Source organism: Anser anser, assembly GCF_964211835.1.
Source record: "Anser anser genome assembly, chromosome: 1".
Taxonomy (NCBI): Eukaryota; Metazoa; Chordata; class Aves; order Anseriformes; family Anatidae; genus Anser; species Anser anser.
Window position 1 is genome coordinate 190,052,027 of NC_139720.1, and position 21,382 is coordinate 190,073,408.

The window sequence follows — 21,382 nt, forward strand, 5'->3', positions numbered from 1 at the left end:
TGCCAGCTATGCAGATGGATCACAGAAATATCCAGTACTGCAGGATATGCCCAACCAGAAAAAAAGTGGCAAGTGGCAGCAATGAGCATCTATACTCCTCAGCTATGAATATAATCATAGCTGGGATGAAATGGAGATGTCAGAGGTCACCATGAAATTTCTGAATAATTTGGAATTCTGTGAATCTGTCAAACCAGAGCGATGGAGACTGTCCCTTAAGATGCTGATGTCTCTGGCCAGTTATGTGATACAGGGAGAGAAGGAAGATAACACCAGGGTGTGCAAACCCATTATACATGCGTGTGGGTACCATTATTCTCACAGTACAACCCACAGCCAGCTACAGAATGCAGGTACGCAGCTCAAAGCTTGCCTTGGGGAAGAGATGGGGTTGGTGTCCCCTTCCTCGTGGGGCCACGTTTCCCATCGCGGTGTGCAACACCAGGTTTTGCAGGCTGGGGGTCTCTCTCAGCAGGCTGCATTGACATGGAGGGGACATAAGAGGTCATCGTGGATCACCTGCCGTGGCTCTGTGCACCTGAGAGACCATATATGGATATATGCTGCAAATCACAGCTGGAAAATAATCTTGTGCTTTGCTTCCTCTCCCACCTCAGTCTCTCGGGGAGAGTGCAGGAGGGCATGCTAGCAAGGCCTCTGTGATATTTTTTCTGCCCCCTGTTTTTTTTTCTGTTTGTAAGGGAGGTGGGTATTGCTACCCTTTTTCCTAGATGGGTGATATGGGAGATATGCATCAAAGTCACTATAAATTACAAACTACTGTTATTTTAGGAGTCAGTCTTATTTTATGGTGGATGTGGAGTTTTTGTTTCCTTCCTCTCTCAACGTGAAGAGATGAAACTCAGTTTTCATAAAAAGCCACAAGATCTAAAATATCTACAATTATTTAGTAGTTTTCCTTTGAATTTAAACCAGAACTGTGTGTCTCTTCAGGTCTGATCCTTGCATTTCCAAAATGCCACAGTCATTCTTTTACAGTAACTCCCAGTGACTTGAAGATGGGTCATGCTGGTAACATGCAAAGTATTACGTTGAGAAATTACCAAAAGTCACATTTCTGCATCTCTTGAGACTGTGGAAAGTGTTCCATTTGGGGCATGTGGTTGAGAAACCATAAACCTGCTTGATTTTCACAACAGTTGCTGAAAACCATAACAAATATAAAATAGATCTCAGGCTAAATTCTCTAGACTTTTATTGTTCGCTGCCCAACAGGCTACGAGTCAGAATTTCCAAAGACAATATGCACATCCCGAAGGGACGACATCAATTGTTCTGCAGGAAAATATAAGAATGTTCACAGAGTTACAAAAATATATCGAGCAACCAAGATGTAGCCCTTTCAGTATCAAGGGTAAATAGGTGTAGAGGTCACTTCTGTAGCTTCTCTTTAATCATCACTGCCAGCCACATGAAACCCCTACTCTAAATTAGATTCCCACAATGTCAGCTGTGAACCCTTTCAAACACTGCGCAAGAAATGTGTTTATATAAATATTACACTTTGAAAAATTAATGCAATTTTAAAGATTGAAATCTTAACCAGCAAACAAGCCACCAAAGTCAGAATTAAGGTTCCCATGGTAACCCGAACTACCTTGTAATTCTCAAACCCTGAGCGGGGGGGAGCTGGTCTGGAGGATGGGTACAACAACGCAGAGCTTGAAAGCCAAGACATCGGTCAATGAGAAATGAAAAACCACCTCCTTCTGCCTGCCATGGGGAAGGAGATGAGAGCAGTGCCTCATGCTCGATCCTGTCATAGATTACCGGCACCGTGCCATACAGATGTGTAAAAATCAGAAGCTTCACACAAATATTATGGCATGCTAAATAATTAAAGATGAGAGATTTAATTTTTCATGGTTTTTGCCTGTTCTCTTCCATTCTTTCACTTCAGAACACTAATTCTTCTGGTTAAAAGATTAACTGCTTTAGTAGTTTAATTAAAACAAAGACAGGTTTATAGCTTTAATATTACGTGAAGTCTCCTAGTGAACATCTCCACGTATTACACCACTGGGTCCTCTTTGCTTTCAGTTTAAAACAATGAAAATATTTGTACTTTAAAAAATGATAAATTAAAAAAAAAAAAAAAGGAAAACAACAACAAAAAGAGACTTTTGCTTCTTTCTCCTCACAGTTTCTTCAAAAGATTATCATCAGTAACCTCTCATTCCCTCTGCTCCTACCAGTACAGGATCTGTGGAGTGTTCCCGGACAAACACCAGCAAGTCTCATACACAGCAACGGCAAAACCCATACCAATTCCCGCAAGGGCATGCACAAGCCCTAACAAGCAGAAAAGTCACATAAGAAGCCTATGGGCTTCCCTAGTCTTTGCGAAGAAATGTTGGATTATGTTTCCTTTCAGTTTTTTATCAGTGCCTTTGTACAGAATCTGTGATTGCAGGAATGTAACACTGTGTTGCTGTGAAAATAGTGAAAATAAAGTTCATAAAAAATGAGAGACCTATTCTACCTTTCAGCAGTAGGTTATAAGGATTGCTGCTTTTTTGACGTGTTTTTATTTTTCCTTTTTTATTCTTCTTCTTTTTTTTTTTTCCCTGTATGCTCCAAAAGACAGTTAGAAGAAAAATATGGTGTGAGGGACAAATCAATTATTTACTATATAATCTTGAACAAATCTCCAAACAATTTTGTGAGCACGGAAATAACTCATGCGTGACATAATCAAACAGGGGTTTCTAAAATGTACAGATATGGAATGTATGACAAGGAAAAATGACATTTCCCAAGTATGGGTTTCAAACGCTGCAGTTTTTACAGTATTCACAGCCCAGGGACTACTAAGCAAAGGTGTTCTTTTAACAGCTGTGTTTTTTCAGCTCTCAAGTGGTCCATTATGTTCTGAAATCCCTTGTCAATACTCCACTTGGAGAAAAACATCCCAGTTCGACAAAGGGGGTCCTTGGCAGCGTATTCACTGTGTTGTGCTTTCGCTGCAACACACACACTCTGAGAGCGCACTTGTCCCACGTGCCACATGCAAAGCATGCCCAGAAAATGAACAGGGTCTCCTGTGGGCTGCCTTTTTGAGCTGAAAATACAGGAGAGAAGCAGAGAAAAGCCGTCGGCACTGAACCACAGAGCAAGGCCAGCGCACCGTGTGCGACAAGGTCTGCACTTCAAGGCTGCTGAGGGCTGCAAAGCAGGCAGGGCCATTCGATCCCTGCAATGGGACAGAATTGGCCATGCTCATTTTCTAGACAGTCGTTTTCTTTTAAACTTTTTGGTTTTTTTTTAAATCACTGTAGCCTATTGAAGCTCCCCAGAGCATACGATGCTACTGGACTCGCACACACGTTGGATTAATGGGCAGGGGGTTACGTGACACCGCCACAGCCTAATGGTGTGTCCAGGCATGTTCGTATCCATACCAGGAGCACTCTGCCAGAGAGACATCTCTTCCCCCAGCTGCCCACCGACTAAAAAATTTATATATAAAACAAGATGGTAGTGCTGCTGAGGATGAGCTGACACCTTCTCCAGAAAATCCCTATTTTAAAAAATCTAGCACTTAATAATCTTTACTATCTCGGAGTACTTTATTTCACCCATAACCAGTTTATTAGACTTCATTTAATTTAAGCTAAAAGAGTTCAGTTTTTGTTGTTGTTTTGTTTTTTAATCTAAGCAGTGCTAGTCTCCCAGACCACAGGATGGATTATACTCAAGGAATAAATCCAGGCTGGGCAGACAGAAAGAGCTCTGCACAGCACGTTGTTCTTCGCAGCCCCCCAGTGCGAAGTTTCTGCTGCAGATGCTGGAAAACACATTTCTCCTGGCACTCAGCAGGATGGGGAGGACTGACCAACTCTAATGTAAGGCTGGCAGTCAACACGGCAGGGGATTAAAGGATGAGTAAAGGACAAGAGTTTTGCGGTTAAGACAACCTGCTGCTGCTCTGCAGAGCTATGCTGTAACCTTGCCTCTAAGCCCCAGTCCCCACGGGAAGGTGATGTGCTGCCCAAACCATGTGTTTACAGGCACTTGTTATTTGCACATTCCTCTTCTGAGCATCCGACCCGAGACCTTCTCATGTGGTTTCTGGAATGGTTGCTCAGTCTCTGCAAAGAGGTCGGTGAGAAATGACCTTCCAGCAAATAACAAGAGGGTCGTAAAAAGAAGTTCTCCTGGATCTGTGTTTGGAGCTGACGACAGCTAGTCAATGTGTATCTGTAAGAGGGTTCGAGAGCATACAGTAAATAAGGACAGAGGTCATACTTTACGTAAAGGAACTGCCATGAAATGGTGAAGAACTCTTCTGAGTTTTAAGCTTTAAATTGCGTTTACTGAAGAGTAGATTTTTTTTTTTTTTTGTGTACAAACCTTAGTATTCTTATACCTATAGTTTGTGTACTGATATACAGACACACATTTGAACAAACAGGCACGAAGTCTGCTTAAAAACTAAAGAAAGATACGCATCTGTTAAAAACTGCCTCTACTCCAAACTGTTTTCATCTCTTGAAATGAAATTTTCATTAATGGATTGTGACTGGATTAAACGCTGCGCTCTTAGCTTTTCTTCTCGAGTACTAAATGTGAAGGATATTTAATGTGACAAAAAATTCACATCTTTATCAATATTTTATCACTAGTGGTACGTGTCTTCCTCAATGCCTCTTGGCAATATTAATTTACTGCACCATTCATAGTTAAAGGAAATCACCTGCTGTTTCATATCAATGCAAAGAGGGAAACAGAAGTCTTCAAATATTCATTATCAACTCCTCTTCATAAAGGACATCTTGTTTGTTTGATTCCCTTTGTTAGATTGCTCTTTTCTTTGTTATGCTGAAAAAAAGCTCCCAACAACAACAATAAATCAAGCTAATTGTGTGAAAGGCTTTCATGTACTTTTTGTGTGCACAGGAACAGACAGATCTTGCATCTCAGTGTTTTCCTCATTTAAGTACATTAATATTTTCAAAGTGGATAAATAAAATCTTGATTTGAAAACATTATAGCTAAAACACTAGCCTAATTTGGGAGATTGTGAGCAAACTGCAGAGCTGAAGAAGCAAGCTACAAAAGGGTCCTGATGTTTGAGCCCCTTTTAGTGTGGCAGGCAGCAGGAACAACATATATTTTCTGACCTTGCTTTGTGACTAGTTCATGCAATTTGGTAGAGGATATCATTTTAGTAATTACATATGGGTTCCCTGCTGCCGTACTTATCCGTGGTCTTGTGGCGCTCAGAGGGGCAGTGATTTGGTGTGATAGATTACTGTGGAAAATTGCCCATGCTAGAAAGCAAGCTGTCTGATAAAAAGAGGCAATCACACAATTGCTTCCTTGGTCACAACTTCAGAGATGGGGTTTTCAAACACAAGATGTGTATAAGTGACTGGAAAATGATGAAATGCTTCCCACAGTATTGTTTCACTCTGATTCTCCTCCGCCACTGTGTTTTACTTGAACGCTAAACCCCCCCCAAAAGGATGGAGGAAAATATCAATAAATAATACTGTTTTACATGGCCAATGTATCTCCCTCCCATCTTGAGAACGTCAGATGTGACCCCAGAGGACGGCTGATCTTTGGTGACTGTAGCAGAGCAGGGCGGTAAGCATGGCCTGCTCTTTGCAGTCACCCCAGAACTGACTGCTTCCCAGGTGCAGAAAGAAAGGCTTCCTAACAATGAAAAGGCAGGCAATTCCCTCATATCTTCAGCTTATTCCAAGGTGATATGCAGCTAAACTACTCTATTAGCTGTATTTTAATTTTCTAACACCGCTTTCCTTAGAAATACCATCACTATCCTTTCACTGCATCAGACTGCCCGTAGTGAGCAATATTTTTTTCTGATTACTCGGTTTTTATCTGTGAGCTCAGGTTCTTTCTACCTTACAAAGTCACAGCTCATTTACAGCCAAGTTTACAGAATCTCAACATGAACCTCCCCTGAATACTTTCTGAGCAACAACAAAAAATATTTTTTGTGTTTTTCACCAGAAATATTTTTTTAAGTCAAACATTTCTTTGCTTTCATATTCCAATTGCCTGAAAATGGCATGAAAGCATTGTGGCCTAGTTCAAAAGACATATGAAGAAAAACCTTTCTAAATTAAAATGCTTATGTATTTAAGTACAAAAATGAGACTTTAGAAGAAGAAATGTATTTCCAGAAAGTAACAGCAGCAGCAAAGTTAACAAACAGTTTAAGTTGCAAAATGGAGAACACTTTTGAAGACATAAAAGGTTGCCAAGGAAATATTAACTCTGGCCTCCTGTGCAAAGGGATTATGGTGCAATCTCTAATTACACAGCCAAATCCTCGTTTTCCACTGCTCTTTTCAGATCCCAGTTTCAGCAGTGTGCCAGAACCCATCCTTGGGGGGGGGGGGGGGGGAGGTACTCTCTGCAGGGCAGTTGTAACATAGGCAGCCCACCACATAATAACAAGCATTACAAAAATACCCTTTCATATGCTGCCCATCTGAAGATACCGTGCCTTGTTACATCTGGGTTCTCCCAGTTCCTAGGACCACCTGTAGGCCATCAACCAAATGACGAGGAAAGCCTTTAATGGTTTCTGGAGCAGCCTGTCTATTAGATCATCCCGACAGGCACTGATTCTAGGGAGTGCATGGCTTCATGTTTCAGCCCTTGAAGCTGAGCCTGAAGGAGAAATCAGAGCTCATGGAAAAAAAATGAGTAATTTGCCTTACAGTCTTTCCCAGTTGGGTTGATCAGAAATAATCAAAAATTATACTGTGCAGAAAGACTGCTGTACAAGTGACTGGAGTTGGAAGCCCTTAATCCAGCAATTCACAGAGAAAGAAGAAAATACACATATGGATAATGTAGATTGTGAGTTTATATGAGTGTTTAAGAAAGAAGAAGGCAACGTCTCATTAGGGACTGGGAATCTGCACAAGAAAGACAAGCAAGAGCTAGAAGGGACAAGTTTAATATGTAAGTAGTTTCTTTGGGAAGTAACTAGAATCAGTTCAACAGAAATAATTAAATTGAACATCAATGGTAAGAACAAACAAGGAAATACCCTGAGAAGATGTCAGATAATTTATTTGTGATACAAATGAAGCCACTCAGTAATTTCTCAGAGTTCTATGAGCACAGTCAATGCTTGTACAGCAAACAAGTACACATCGAGGTAAGTCATTAGCAGGAGAGTAACAGGAAGGTTCACCATCAGCCAAACAGGTAATTAATAACTGGGATCCAGAGGAACAGTTGGGTATATATATCTGATCCAGATAACATTGATTTTTAATCAATGGCCAAAATAAAAGAGCTTTGCAGACAAATTGCATTTTTTTACAGTCCTCGTGAACTTTTCTCTTCAGGATACAACTTGCTGCAGAATTATCTTAGCATTTCTATGTGTGTATGCATATGGGTTACATATGTATACTGTGTATGTGTGTACCCAATATTTAGGAGATTAGAGGTGTGTGCATATAATAAACACCCAAACTGGGAGACAAGTTATAACTATGAGACAATAGATAAAACTACTTCACAAAGAAGTAGTGCAGACAAAAAGAGAAAAATCTACAAGCATATGAAGAGTCACAGAACAATGAAAGCTGCTGAAATCAAGGAAATTTGTAAAACCATACATCATGGGCAATTAGACATAACATGAAAACCTTTAGCTAGTATAATTATCCGTGCGCAATGCATTTTTGTTGAATGTATTCATTCATTTCTTTGTGCATTTAATTCTCTCCTGAAGTCAATGAAAATTACACCCAGAAGAAGTTAGACACTAGCATTTCTACACTAGAATGGTGCAGTCCAAAACACGTTCTCTGTAAATCAGGCTTGTGTCTATTTAAAAGATGTACAGTATCAGTTTCCTAGCTTTTCTACAGACTTATTGTTCATCATATAAATCTATCTGCTTAGCCAGGACACTAAAAAGTCATTTATGCACTCGAATCTCAGTATTTATGGGTAGCATGCTCCTACAGTGAGTACCTCCTGTAGCAGACTGTGAGCCCGCACCAATTCCCGACAAATTGTGTCCACCCTTGTGTCCACCCTTGTGCATGTCCACCCTTGTTGTGGCTGCAATCAGATGGTGAGGAGTAATGAGGGTGATACTGGGATCACCTGGGGTCGTGTCACAAAGCCCTAGCTGACACTTCACAATGGATGGCAAGTTTCCCCCCCTCCAGAGTCTGACGTGGGCATGGGCTGTGGTGACCACACTGTGGTGGGAGACACCTTCCCCTGCCCTAGGACACCCACAGTGGAGAAAGAGGATGGGCACAGGCTCTCTCTGCTTGGATAAGGTTTTCTGTACCCGGCTTTTGTGAAGACTTCCACTTCCCACCTCCCAGTGAGGATGAAGGTGTGATTTCCCCAGGGCCGGAGTGCAGAGGCCGCTTTCCACACTAGCACTGATCAGATCAGGTTTGAGCCTTTCTTCTGCAGGACAGCCAATGGGTCATGATGCTTCCTTACTTGTGTTAACTTAATGAAATAAGGTTCGAGCCTCCATACTGTGCGGACATGGCTCATAGCATGAGCATCATGAGATGTCTCATGACTGAAAACACGAAGCTGAAGGCCTGGCAAAAGTCTTGGAACAACAAAATAAAGAACTGCTTAAGAAATCTGCTACCTCAGACTGGGATGTGGGTATAGACTCTCAGTTTGGTGTAGGTCCAAGAGCTGTGTTTTATGGATACACATTTTTTTTTCCCCTTTGTGCAGTTTAAGAGAGCCTGGGATATCATTTAACTTGTACATGACTCCATACAGACATGCAGGTGCCTTGGCTGGTGACTTTGTCCTGAAAAGAGAGGTGTATGTGGCAATGTACAGTTTAGGTTCTCTATATGTCTTCATCAGATTTCACATTTATAATCAAAATGATGTGCCACACATCTTCAGTTCTTCTTGTTGCAGATATCACAAGGTGTTTTTAAAAAACAATCATAAATGCAGCAAGTGAAAGAACTATTTCTGTCTTCCTTGTGAACGTGATGGTTGAGAATGGATGAAAGATCTTTCTGACAGGACTGCCCAGACAAAGATGTCTTCACACTGAACCAACGAAGGGAAACATTAAGACATCCAAAAGAAATCAGTGGTTATGGTCTAGAGGAAAACCACTTGAGAAGCATCGGGGGTGAAACCCAGCTTCCTGCTGGTTTTATACATCGTCACGTCTAAGGAAATAGTGGTGAATGTGACTGGCATGACCAGGTACTGTATTTATGAATGAGAAGGAAGGAGGGGAGTGGGGAAACGTGCTGGGGTTGTGGGAACGACCACCATCTCTGTTGTTTTAAAAAGCACTGCAGCTAAGTGAGAAAGCTGGTTGCGTGCTTCGTGAAGGCTTCTCGGTTTGTGCAGAGAGATCAGTTCAAGCATGAAAAAGAAGTCAGGGAATTCTGGCCTTTAAGGAATAGCTCCCCACTCCAATATTAAACATGTGTAAATTATTTAGCCTGCCCTTTACACAGATTTTCAGTTGAGGAGAAAGCAAACCAGCCAAACTCTCTGCATGAAAAATCACAAGAAACTAGTTAATCACCGTGAAAAATATTTATATGTAATTCTAAAACCTGAATGTAATTAAAGACAAAGTAAAGGATATACTTTGCTTTGTCTAACACTTCACTCCATGTATGTATTTGTGTGGTTGGTACCACCAACACTGGCATCATTATGTCTGTATAAATAATTTCCATAATGAAGCAAGTTTGAGAAAAGTATGTATAACTCAGCTCTAAAATACTCTCCTTAGGCCAGGCCCAGATATGTAACTATGTTCTAATACCTAAATTTTTACTCACATTTGCATTGGAGAATAGAAAATGATTCCTAAAAGCTATCTCCTGTCACATCAGTTTCAGGAGAAATTAATATATTTCACTACGATAAAGAAAAACAGTAAATAAAATTTTGCCTATCATTTCTTTGGGTTGCTCTTTCAGCCACAGGTGCTGTGCTGAGTTTGGGTGCCCAAGCACGTACAAGCAGAGTGAGTTCTGAGTTCTTCCTAGACAGCAGGACCAGGTCACAGCAGTGCTCATGGAGCAGAGGCTCTCAGGAGGCAGTGATTTTCTTTCTTTCTTGCTTGCTTGCTTTCTTGATTTTTTTTTTCTTTTTTTCTTTTTTATCTTTCCAGTGCTCCAGGCACAAACAGGGCACGGAACAAAGCCAGACCTGCCTGTGGCAGCTGCAGCCATGTGGGTGAGAAGAGCTGACCACGGCTGACCTGGAGGCAGTGACGAATAACACAGTTAGGCTGCTGTGAGGTGGGACATGGACAAACTATGACAGGTCTTAGAAGCCCGGGTGAGAGAAAGGACGGTGTCTGACGGGAAGGGGAATGAAGAGTGCCAAGAAGCTTGCTGGGCTGCACTGGGTCTTTGCTGTGATGAGCTCTCCGTCCACAGCACTATATGCCCCACTGGGATCATTAAACACATTTCTCCACCTCACAGCGTGCCTCTATTATTCTGTGTGATTTTAAGCACTTCTGTATTTATTTCCCGTGGCTGAATGGCACACCAGAGCCCAATTCACAGCAGCCGTGCACGGACAGCATGTGTCTCTGCTTTGCAGACCGCTCACTGCAGCAGTGAGCATCATTAGCAGCACTTGGCTCATTCTCCTGATGTCCTGGGGAAATCACACGGGAGGAGGGAGGACGAGCTGCTATGAGTGGAGGTCTCCATGCACCATCCTACTTCATTTCACCTTCAGTCCTGCCTGATGGCATGACTCTGAACATCCCCACCCACCTCTCTTGTCTCCATGTATCCTCTATTCCCCAGGTCAGTCCCATCCTTCCCGGGGAAAGGGAAGGGCTCTGGTCTGAGGGTGCTGCATCCCTCCCACAGGCCCTTAGTGGGAAGTGAGGAGTAAGGTTTCAGCAGTGGGAAGTGTTGCCCGTTGCCTCCAGCTGCCCCAGGAGCCCCAGGGAAACATTCAGTGCCTCTGCACAGCCCAGGGCTGCGGATGGTTTGTGAGCTATGGGATAAACACAGCTTGCAGGATGGGAAGACTGAAAAACCACAGTGCCCAGAGGAACAGCTTTCCCTTTCCACCAGGAGAATTATCTGAGCAGAGTTTCTGTATCCTTACTTAAGCATCTTTCTTTTATCCCTTGAAAACCTTTCCAGTGTTGCGTTATTTCACTCTTATTTTCCTAACCTCGCGTTTTTTAACTTCAAGTCAACTTCTTGGCTTGCAGTCACACCGATTTGTTTGTTTTGTCTAGCCTGGTACCTAAGCCTGCTCTCTTCCTGCTGCTGCGACTTGTGCTTCAAGGTTTGCAGCTCAGATCACTTCTGCAGCAGATCGCTTGTCTCAGAGCGATGCTGGAAGCAGGCATGCTCCTGCCTTCGCTGCTGCAGCTGGGACCAGAGATGTGTTTGTCCACCCATGAGCCTCAGCCTTAGTCAGGCACAGCTATGTCTAATGCAGCAGTTAATAAAAGTGGTCTGCAAGCTATGGACGGTGCAGACAATACCAGTCGGGGAAGAAGTAGAAACCATCAATTAATTTCCAAGATGCATTCATTTTCTAATTGCTTGGCACCAGATATAATCCCAGTAGACTTCTAAACCAGTATCTCCTGCTGGCAGCATTATCACCATCAGCAATTGCTGAAGAGCTCTTGGTAGAACTTCAAATGTTCAGCCAGGGCAAAATTTTACTTGAAAAGAGGGTAGTAATTCAAAATATGACACAGTAAATTCATAGCAGGCATCAATATTCCAGCTTAATTTCTGACTGTTATATTCTCTCAGAACTGAAAAGATTATATGCTGTAACTAGCCATGAAATTTAATCTCCCCACAAAATGCAGTGTTATTAGAAAAATGAGCCTGAGGTATTCCAATGCAATTACACAAGGAATAGCTTACTGCTGAAAAATTGCAATATATCAGAAATGAGCAAGGGAGGAAAAAAACTGGATTGTTAATTGCAGCAGACTGGGATTTCTTTTCCTTACAGACCAGATCCTTTTATCTTTGCTCGGAAGATGAAGTACTTTACCCACTGACTCTACTGGAATGATTAAAGGAGTAAGGTACCATTTGACAGAAGCAATAATGTCAGAATTTAGTGCTCTGGGAAACAAAAACAATTCAAATAACAAGAAATTCACCTGTGGCATAAGAACAACCACTCCACACGATGAATGAAAGCATTATACGGTTGCTATGCGTTATCAATTCCAAGTTCTCAATTAAATGTCTCAGAAAATAAAGTGTATTAACACTCTCCAGACTTTTTATCTCCACAAAGACTTCAGATACTCAGATCATTTGCCTCTCTTTTAAAGGATCTGGGTGGTGTTAATAAGGGTGGCACAGCTGTATCATGTCTAAACCCCGGGCAGCGATGTGGAAATACACCCTTCTGGCTTCAATATGCCTAAAACTAAATATAACTTCACAAGCAATCAAAATATTTTCAAAGCTCTTGTATCTTTTCCCTCTACAATATCTGTACGATACCGGGGATCTGAAACTCAGTACCAGTGTTAAGCACTCAGCTACTCTAGTGGCAGGATTATTGTTTACACAAAAGTATCCTCAGACCTCTATGTGCCATGTGAGATGCCTTTGGGAAAACCAAGGTTTAGGCTTAATTATGCTATTTGCAGTAGCCCTACTGATAGCAATGTTAAACATGTAGATTAATGTCTAAGGTATCAAGACTGATCTTCCTTAAATGCATTAATGCCCTACAGTTAGGTATAGAACATGAATAAATTTGAAGACAAGCCTCATTTCTTTTTAAAAATGGCTTATTTTTTGCAAATAGCATAATTGATAAATAGAAACAGGAGGGACTCAGCAAGGCCACCTGGTCCATCTCACCATGGTGAGGCAGAACCAGAAGAGGTTGCATCCAACCACGGACCTTGGACGACAACGCTTCCACAGCCTTCTCCACAACCTCCCTACAAGATCTCTATTTAAAATGAAGTTTTCCAATGTCTAACATGAGTGATTCTGCAATTCTCACCCGTTATTACTTGTTTTATCCACTATGGGCATGGAGAACAGATTATCAAATTTTGCAATGTATCTCTATGATTTGTAGACTCGCTGTATCAGATCATTCTTTTCTTCCTCAGCCTTAGGAACCCCATTCTTGTCAAACTGACACCAAACTTACATCATATAGGAATGGCCTTTTTCTGCCTTTCTCCTCCCCATGTTTCAACACAACACAACTTCACAACTTTTGTTATTTCATCTACTGCCCTAGCCATTTCATTTCTCTTTCTGCCTATCTCCTTTTCTCTTTTACTTTCTCTTTCAGTGAAAGTAACAGTGAAGAAGAAAAAAAAAAAAGAATCCAAAAGTTAAAATCCTAAAGAGAATTTATTTCAGAAAGCTGAAAACGCCTGCCAAAAATAATTCGAAATATTTTTTTCCTTTAAAAATGTGAAACTACAAATATTTTCAGATTTTCTGTAAAAAAAAATAGCAGTAGCTTTCTGCTATCTTAACATACAAGTTGGACGTATACAGCAGCATATTAAAAAATTGTTATGAACATGCAACTATTCCTACTGAGTGCAAAAATAAGAGAGGGGATACAGCTACAATTATGATGACACATTTGTAATTCTGAAAAGAAAATTGTGTAAGTGTAGGCAGCTTCCATTATACTTGAGCAAACTGAGATGAATGAAAGCACTGATGAAATAATCTTGGCTATTATGTATGTGTAAAAATCAGAGCAGGAGAATCTCTGTTCACTCACTGCTGCAGAGATGTTCCTACGATGCTTAAAATTACTCTGGCCTGATTAGGCATCTCACACCTGAGTAGGAAAATAAACAGAATGCAGGGAATGACTGGAGAATCTCCGTACTGAAATTCAGTGTCTTGATATGGGAAGCAACCATGTCACAGCTTGTTCATAGGCTGAACAAGCCCCGTCTTAAAAGCTGTGGGGCTCTCTTATTGGCTTCTTCTATGTAGAAGGTCTTCCTGAGCTTCTCTCCTCCTATATTTAGGAACCTTCTTCTGATTTCTAAGTCTCTTAAAATTTCTGCTCTAAATTTACTCATAGCCATATATACACAGATATTTTCATGCCAGCACTGTCCTTTAGTTTAAATTGTTCTTTCTCACTTCTATCCCCCCACCCTGATATTTACATGCAGTGCTTTGCAATGCTAAAACAAGCCAAATCTTTAAGTCCCATTTTTTTAATGCCATTTTTTTTTCATTTCCGTGATCCCTCTGGTAGCCCTTTTTTTTGGCATCTCTGGAGTGAATCACACACTCATGCTAGAAGCCAGGAGAAAGAAAAGCAAGCCCAGAGAGGACTGGCTGTCACTTCTCTCCAGCCACAAGCTCACTCAGCTGTAACTGCGACACTCCCTTACAATATTTGCCAACAGTCCTCATGCAAATGATGGTGAAACCAAACAGATGAATTATAATGAAGAAACCACTGATTGCTAAATGGACACATCTACGTATTTATAGGCCACATCTCCTCTGAGCATTCACTTTATCAAATGAGAGAAGGGAATTTCATCTCACTTGCTGCAATGGGTCGTTTACTCCCATGACCACACTGGCAGCATTTTCCTGGTTGGGGTTAATCTCTTCCAATTAAGATGCAATTCTAAAGGAGGTCTCCCCAAAGTCTTACTAGATGCAATTCACATTCCTGTGATGAAAAGGTCTCTTCTAGTACTTTCTGGGATTGTTTCTGATATTTTCAGGACCACGTGCCTTTGATCATACTAATGGCCACTAGGTAGCCAATAAACCTGCTGAGTTTTTTTCAGAGGATGATCTCTTGGCTAAAATTATTATTATTTCCTAACTATAGGTACTTGTATTTTTATACAATTGAGTTCCACCCCACTTCTTCTACTAGAGACTTCAAGGTCATCTGGCTCCCTTTGTACGATAACCATATCTCTTCTTTATTGATGCAGATTTCACACTTGAGATGGTCAGCAAATTTCATTAGCACACATCTACCAAGGTCATAAATTAAAATACTAAATAATAAGATTAGCCCCCAAAACAGTTTTGGAGGGACTCTATTAATATCTTCCCCTTGGCCTAATACTTCCTTTTTCAGCACCACCTGGTCTTGTCTCTTCTTTGGCCAGTTCCTCACCCAAAATGCAATTTTTATACTACTCCCACTTTCTCTCTGATATTGTATCAGTGATTTACTGCAGTTCAGGGAACTAGCGTCTGTTGTGCCCATAAACCCTGTTGTCTTACCAAAGAGCCAGCTGAACCCTTTGGAAGGAAGCACCAAGAACAAGAACTTGACCCTCCTGGACATCCAGCTGCACTCCTGTCCAGTGAAACACAGGGAAAAGTATCACCCCATCCTAGTCAGTCTGAAAGAAAGGGGAATAGCTTTTCCCAGACGTGAAAGCAAGCACTCAGTGTCAGCCCCTAGCAGACAGCCGTACCTCCTCCTCCTCCGATCACAAAGCCACGTACAGGAAGAGAGGTCAGAGCTGCTGTTTGCCTGTGAGAGAGGGCCTCGAAGAGGAGATGGGAATATAACTCCTGGCCTTTACTTGCTGTGCCTAAATCAGTCCCTTGGGGATGTTTCTCTGCCCACCTGCGTAAAAGACCCTGATACCTTGATTCCTCTCTTTTTCTTCTTGCCAGTATGACAGAGCACTCTGCTACCACATGCATGCTCACTTAATGGTGGCTTTTTCATCTATAATTCATGGTTTGTTTATTTATTTATTTATTTTCTGACAGAGGAGTTTATTCAAACAAGAATCATTTGAATAGTGGCTGATAGCCTTCTTCACACACAGAGCCGGACTCGAGGTTCACAACAGCCCCAACATGCTAGCATTAACTTCACCTAAATGATGCCTCCATCAGAAAGCCTGGAGAGCCTTCACCTCTTATATTGCACACTAAAGACCATATGGAAACTCATTTAAAAGGAATGAAGTGCACTGACCTTCTGTCTTATTGCAATGCTTCCAAAGACCATCAAAAGCCAGTACAAAGCTGTAGTGACAGATATATGGAGCATGGTGTATTCTTTTATTGTTACCAACTGAAAGCAATTTTTATCAATTACACACTCATCAAGCACAGATTACACATTGGCTACAAGTTATTGCTGTGCTTATTGTTATTGTCAGTATTATGCCGTGTTGGAACCGACAATATTTTTGAGCAGGAGCAGAAGTAAATGTTTTCATTTAAGCAGTGAGGGATAACAATGGCAGTTGGTCCATACAAGTAATTAAGTGAATTATTCACTTAATTATTCACCTTCATTCTATGAAACTGCTTATTAATATAATTCATTTAAATTTTGTTCCTTTCCATCTGAAAGATGTAGGCAGACTCTAACCCTGACAACACTGCACAGTGACCGCATTGTGTGCCAGAAGAACAGCACGAAGGCATGAACAGTTTGCACTGTGATAACTAATAACCAGAGCACAGGCTGAGAAAGACGTGGAAGGCTTATGACAGGTGATATATAACAACCAGAATCAACTTCGGTGGATGTTTTTGAGGGCCACAGAAAAATACTGTGTAATGCCTGGGATATTTTATTTTTAAATAATTTAAACCTAGTTTAAAAATACATTCAGTAGACTTACGTACTTAAAAAGAAAATAGAGAACACTGTCAAATACATAGAACATTTTACTGATATGACAGCAAGGGAAGGAGAGAACAGGAATGGGTCTGCAAGTGACTTGGATCATGCACTGGAAATTTTAGAGAGACAGCATTTCAGATTCTCTGCTGTTAAATTATTTCCTCAAGGCTGAGTTAATTTAATGGCAAAAGAGTCCATAACAATGTCAAATTATGCATTTTTAAACTACTCTGAGCATTTATGTATCACCACAAGTTTGATACATCTTTTGCTGGTATGGTCAGGATTTAGCATCAAGCCCAGAATTCATTTGCCTCCTCAGTTTAAAATATTTAATGTTCCCTAATCCAACATGGAGAGTCTGGATGCACAAATAAGTGGAGCGCACTACTTGCTGCTCCATTTTTGATAGCTCACTGATTTTTTTTTTTTTTAACAGCACTGCTTGAAGTGTGAGAAGGATTTCTCAAGGGTACCATAATAAATAAAAATGTGCAAACTACAAAGGGTCGCTTCTCCTTTTGTTGTCAGTAAATTGGTTTCCAACAATCTCAAAGGTAAAGAAAATGTATGAGAAGTATGCACCCCAACATTGTTGTGTGGAGAAAAAAAAAACAAAAAACAAAAAACACTATGTTATGCAAAATAAATGGTGCATGTCTCTTGTGGTTACAAGGATGCAGGAAAACATCTGGACTCAGTGAAGCACATCTTCCAAAAATGGAGACAATTAAGTGACTACTGGGGAACAAAACAAAGAAAGGAAAAACGTTTGTGTCCAGATTTCCCTCAAAATTAACAACGGCTACAATGACAAGTGTGGTGACAGCAGCAGTGCCTGCCAGCTCCCCAGCAGAGACCTGCGCCAGCCCCCTCTAACAAAAGCCGTAACACTGAGCATGAACGTGGCTTGATGGAGGAGAGCTCATTTCAATAATGCTCCAGTTAAGCCCCCGTTTTCTACCTCCAGGCTATGGTGGATGGATGGATGTCGGTGCTGCAGCTGGGAGATGAAGTTGATCTGCATGCCCAAGCTAGATTTAATCTAATAGCAGCGCCGAGATGATGATTATCCAGCTAGCTTGAGCATATCAATCTGCGTGACAACCACACATCCGATGGCAGGATAGCTGGAATCATGAGCAAATAATAACCTTCTTTGGGAAAACCCCAGCGTCCTTGAACAGCAATGGGAAGTGAACACAGAAGTAGATGTGACCTAAAGCTGAAGATCTACACCGCAAGAGAGAGGAGGGTGGGATTCAGCTCCAGGTGAGACACATGCACATGGTTGTAACAATGCAGGTGTCTTTGTGTGAGCTGGGCTTGCTCCCAGAATATCAATGACAACCTGGCCAACACAGGTGGAGGCGTTTAGTGGGTATCCATCTCAGCCTCAAACAGACACCTATGTATGGTCAGCTGAACAGCGTTTTAGACTGTCCTCAGCTTGCAGTCTGTGCCATCTGTTTTAACTGGTTAGAGAAGTTATTTTCTTATTACAGTGCATCCGCATATAGAAAAGGGCCTACTTTTGCTCTGCTCCTCCAAATGTTGCTGTCTCACACCAGGGTCTGGGAGAGCAATAACTGGAAACAGTTCCTCCAGACGTGATCTGACTTCATGCTGACCTGAGCTGCCCTTTAGGGAGGCCACTCCGCATAAACCTGAACTGAGTTACTTTCTCCTGGCTATGGGCATACCAAAACCTCCAGGTGGATGAGATCTCACACTTCAGAGAGGCAAAAAAGGGGAGATCTCCAGATACAGAAGATAGCAGTGTTTTCCCAAAGGTCCTCTCGCTTCACTGTGGGATAGACCTGGTTCAGGGGGTATTCCTGGGTGGTAGGCTGCCTCTTTACACAGTGAAATAAAAGAGTACCAAAGACCAGGCTCAAGCACTGGGTATCTACTCATCCTTACTATCAGCTCAACTGCTAAATCTGTTTTTCAGCTATTTCAATGAGCTCTCTCCAACACAGACGTGCTATGAAGGGAGCTAGTTCCAGGTAGTATGGTGCCGGTTCATACTACTTGACTTCTGAGACATAAATCAGCCCCTGCCTCTCCTCTACTTAGTATTGTGTAAAACTCCCCAGGCCCCTGCAGCTCACTGAATCTACAGCCAGACAAGAGACTGCCCAGAGAGCAAGCACCAGGGCCTTGACCATGAGAATTGCACCTGAACAGCTCATGAGCCAACTCCATTTAGTTGTGGGCCACCTGGGCCTACATGGTGGTGTTGAATCTGTGAAAGTTTTTTTTTTTGTTGTTGTTGTTTGTTTGTTTTAAGATGAAGTCATCTTTGCTGAAGCATGTTCAAATGCTGAATCATTCCTTCATTTGCTATAGCATATTATCAGCATTTTCTTTCCGCACAGATAAAAAATGTGGAGTGTCACTCTGAATTGTAAATTCTCCCATGAAAAGGGAAAGAAATGCATTACGTACAGTGTGATGTATCACCCAGCCCTCTTGTCTTTCCCACTTACAGAGCAGTTTTAGAGATTTGCTAAGACAAAGTAAGAACAATGTGTCTGTCAATGACATTGAGTTAAATCCTCAAGGACATTGAGAATGATTAAAGCTGAATAAATATTTAAAGCTTTCAGGGTTAATTTTTTTTCTAGCTCACTCTACCTTATAAGCATACAACCTTACAGTCCCAGCTAGGAGGGATATGGAATTTTTCTGAATTCTGCTTTTATTAGGAATACCTACTACTTTCATTATTCATTTGCGCAGACAATAGCAGGTGTAGAGGCAGAATACACAGTAGGGGCAAAGTGACAAGACAGATGCTTAAAGTAATTCATAGAAAAGCTCTGCAATAAGTACATCTTATTACAAAGTTCTGTGTAAGTACATAGTTGCCTACTGTCACCTTTAGTCGTACCTCTGAATGGGAAGGAAAGAACCCCCCCAAGGCAATCTCTACAGATTTCCACGGGAGTTTAAAGATGTGTCAATAAAAATTTTGTGGATGAACAGCATGAGCTGTGTCAGGCAACTGTGATGTCAAATGGTCATTGCAGACACCAGACTATCTTTCACTAGTAGGACATCATCAGCTGATGCAATCAGGGGAGTTTTATTTCTTTGATCTGACTTTGAACTATGTTGCTCCAGCTCTTGATTTTTATTTTTATTTTTTTTTGATACACAGGGGCTGGAGCTCAAGATGGGAAAACAGCATTTAGGACAATGCTTGTCTCCACCACAGCAGAAGATCAGTCAGATGTGAGAGGTTTTTATCCACAAAAGAGCATGGCAATTATTGACAGTCAGAAGCTAGTGTAAGCAGTGAAAACAGTTTCCCTGGGCAATACCGTGAGAATAAGTGAAGAATCCTACCCCTCCTCTCTGAGCAGACACAGTTCAAGACCTTCTCATCAAAATACTGAGGATTTCTCATTGAAACCATTCTCAATAAAGCAAAAATACATCACTAATTCTACTTTACAGGTGAGAAACGGGAACATGGAAAAATTATTTTTCCCTTCACACAAAATGAGCCACTCTTTCACTTGGTTCCCAGTGTATTTGCTACCCAGTGCTCCTCAGTGTTCCCATCTTATCACAAGAAGTGTCGTTAGGCAATAAAGAGTCCTTCAGTGCCAGCAGGAGGAAGGTCAGTATATCTAATTGATTGCTGGTCAGATTCAAAGGGCAAGCTTAAAATTAGCTGATACTGATACTGAAAAAGGGATACAAAGAAGGATTAAACCAGAGATAATATTTGTCCTGCCACCACTTCACCGTCAGGCTGTATCTTAATTATTAAGATGGAGTAATTCAGAACAAACATAATGCTTAATTGTGTACCAATACTTATCTTCAAGACTTGAGAAAAAAAATAATAATTGGTGATTATTCTTCTGATTCTTCTAAATAAGTTTGCAATTGGAGTCACTTGCAGGATGTCTTCATGCTAATCTGAAACTTATAAGGGCTCATTCATATATCTGTAGGCTCATTCAACTAAATAAAACTTCCTATTCTTCTTTCTTCCTTCTTATCTTTAGAATTTATGGTTGTACAAATAACCAAAACACAAGAAATGATGTTACTAAATTTAATGTAACTAGAAGAAGAGGGGATAAAAATATCTATTCACAGATGTTCTCAAATAGCAGGCATAAGAATTATTCTTACTTTCAGTCATCTTCTATTAGTTACTGACTCTGGAAACTAATAGGACACTGTATACAGCTGAAACATCTTTCAAGCCTCAGCAATATTTCATGAGGATCCTTCTAATAGAGCTTCAATGCTAAAAGAAGTTTTAGTTTTCTGACAGGAAATCAGAAGAGCTATCACTGTCCAGTGCACTAACAAAGGAGCAAAAGATTAGAGGCTACGGTTGGTCACAGGTTCCTCCTTAGAAGAGGAGGTAGAAAGCTTCAGCAAGGCCATTTTTAAAAGGTTCTGAGCCACAGGCTTTCACCACCTCCTTCATAGACACCCCTGCAGAAATACCCATGTCACTTTTGGGTATGTTATCTCCTCTGACTGCATCTTTTGTTTTTCTTCCTATAATATTACTTACATCTCTTAGAGTAGTCGCATGTCGTTGTGCCATCCTGAAATACTTCCTTCTTTTTTTTCTCATACTTGTGGAAAATGATTATCGTCCTCATGTCCTTTGATTTTGTTTTACGTAGTCCAAGTACAAGCAACTAGTTTAATCCCCCAATATACTGAAAATTCGCCTTTCTAGTCCTTACTTTCTTTCTGTCTGCTTCTCTGTATT

General features: G+C 41.1%; 1 protein-coding gene and 1 long non-coding RNA gene across 7 annotated transcripts in view; one reads left to right on the forward strand and one right to left on the reverse strand.

Annotated features, from left to right (window-relative positions):
* MTUS2 (microtubule associated scaffold protein 2) overlaps positions 1–21,382 on the reverse strand; it is a 298,437-nt gene that overhangs the window by 120,731 nt on the left and 156,324 nt on the right. The gene's annotated exons all lie outside the window — the stretch shown is intronic.
* Positions 8,055–20,027, forward strand: LOC310904570. The gene is made up of 2 exons (XR_014588447.1): positions 8,055–17,901; positions 19,796–20,027. It is a non-coding gene; the product is annotated as an uncharacterized lncRNA (long non-coding RNA).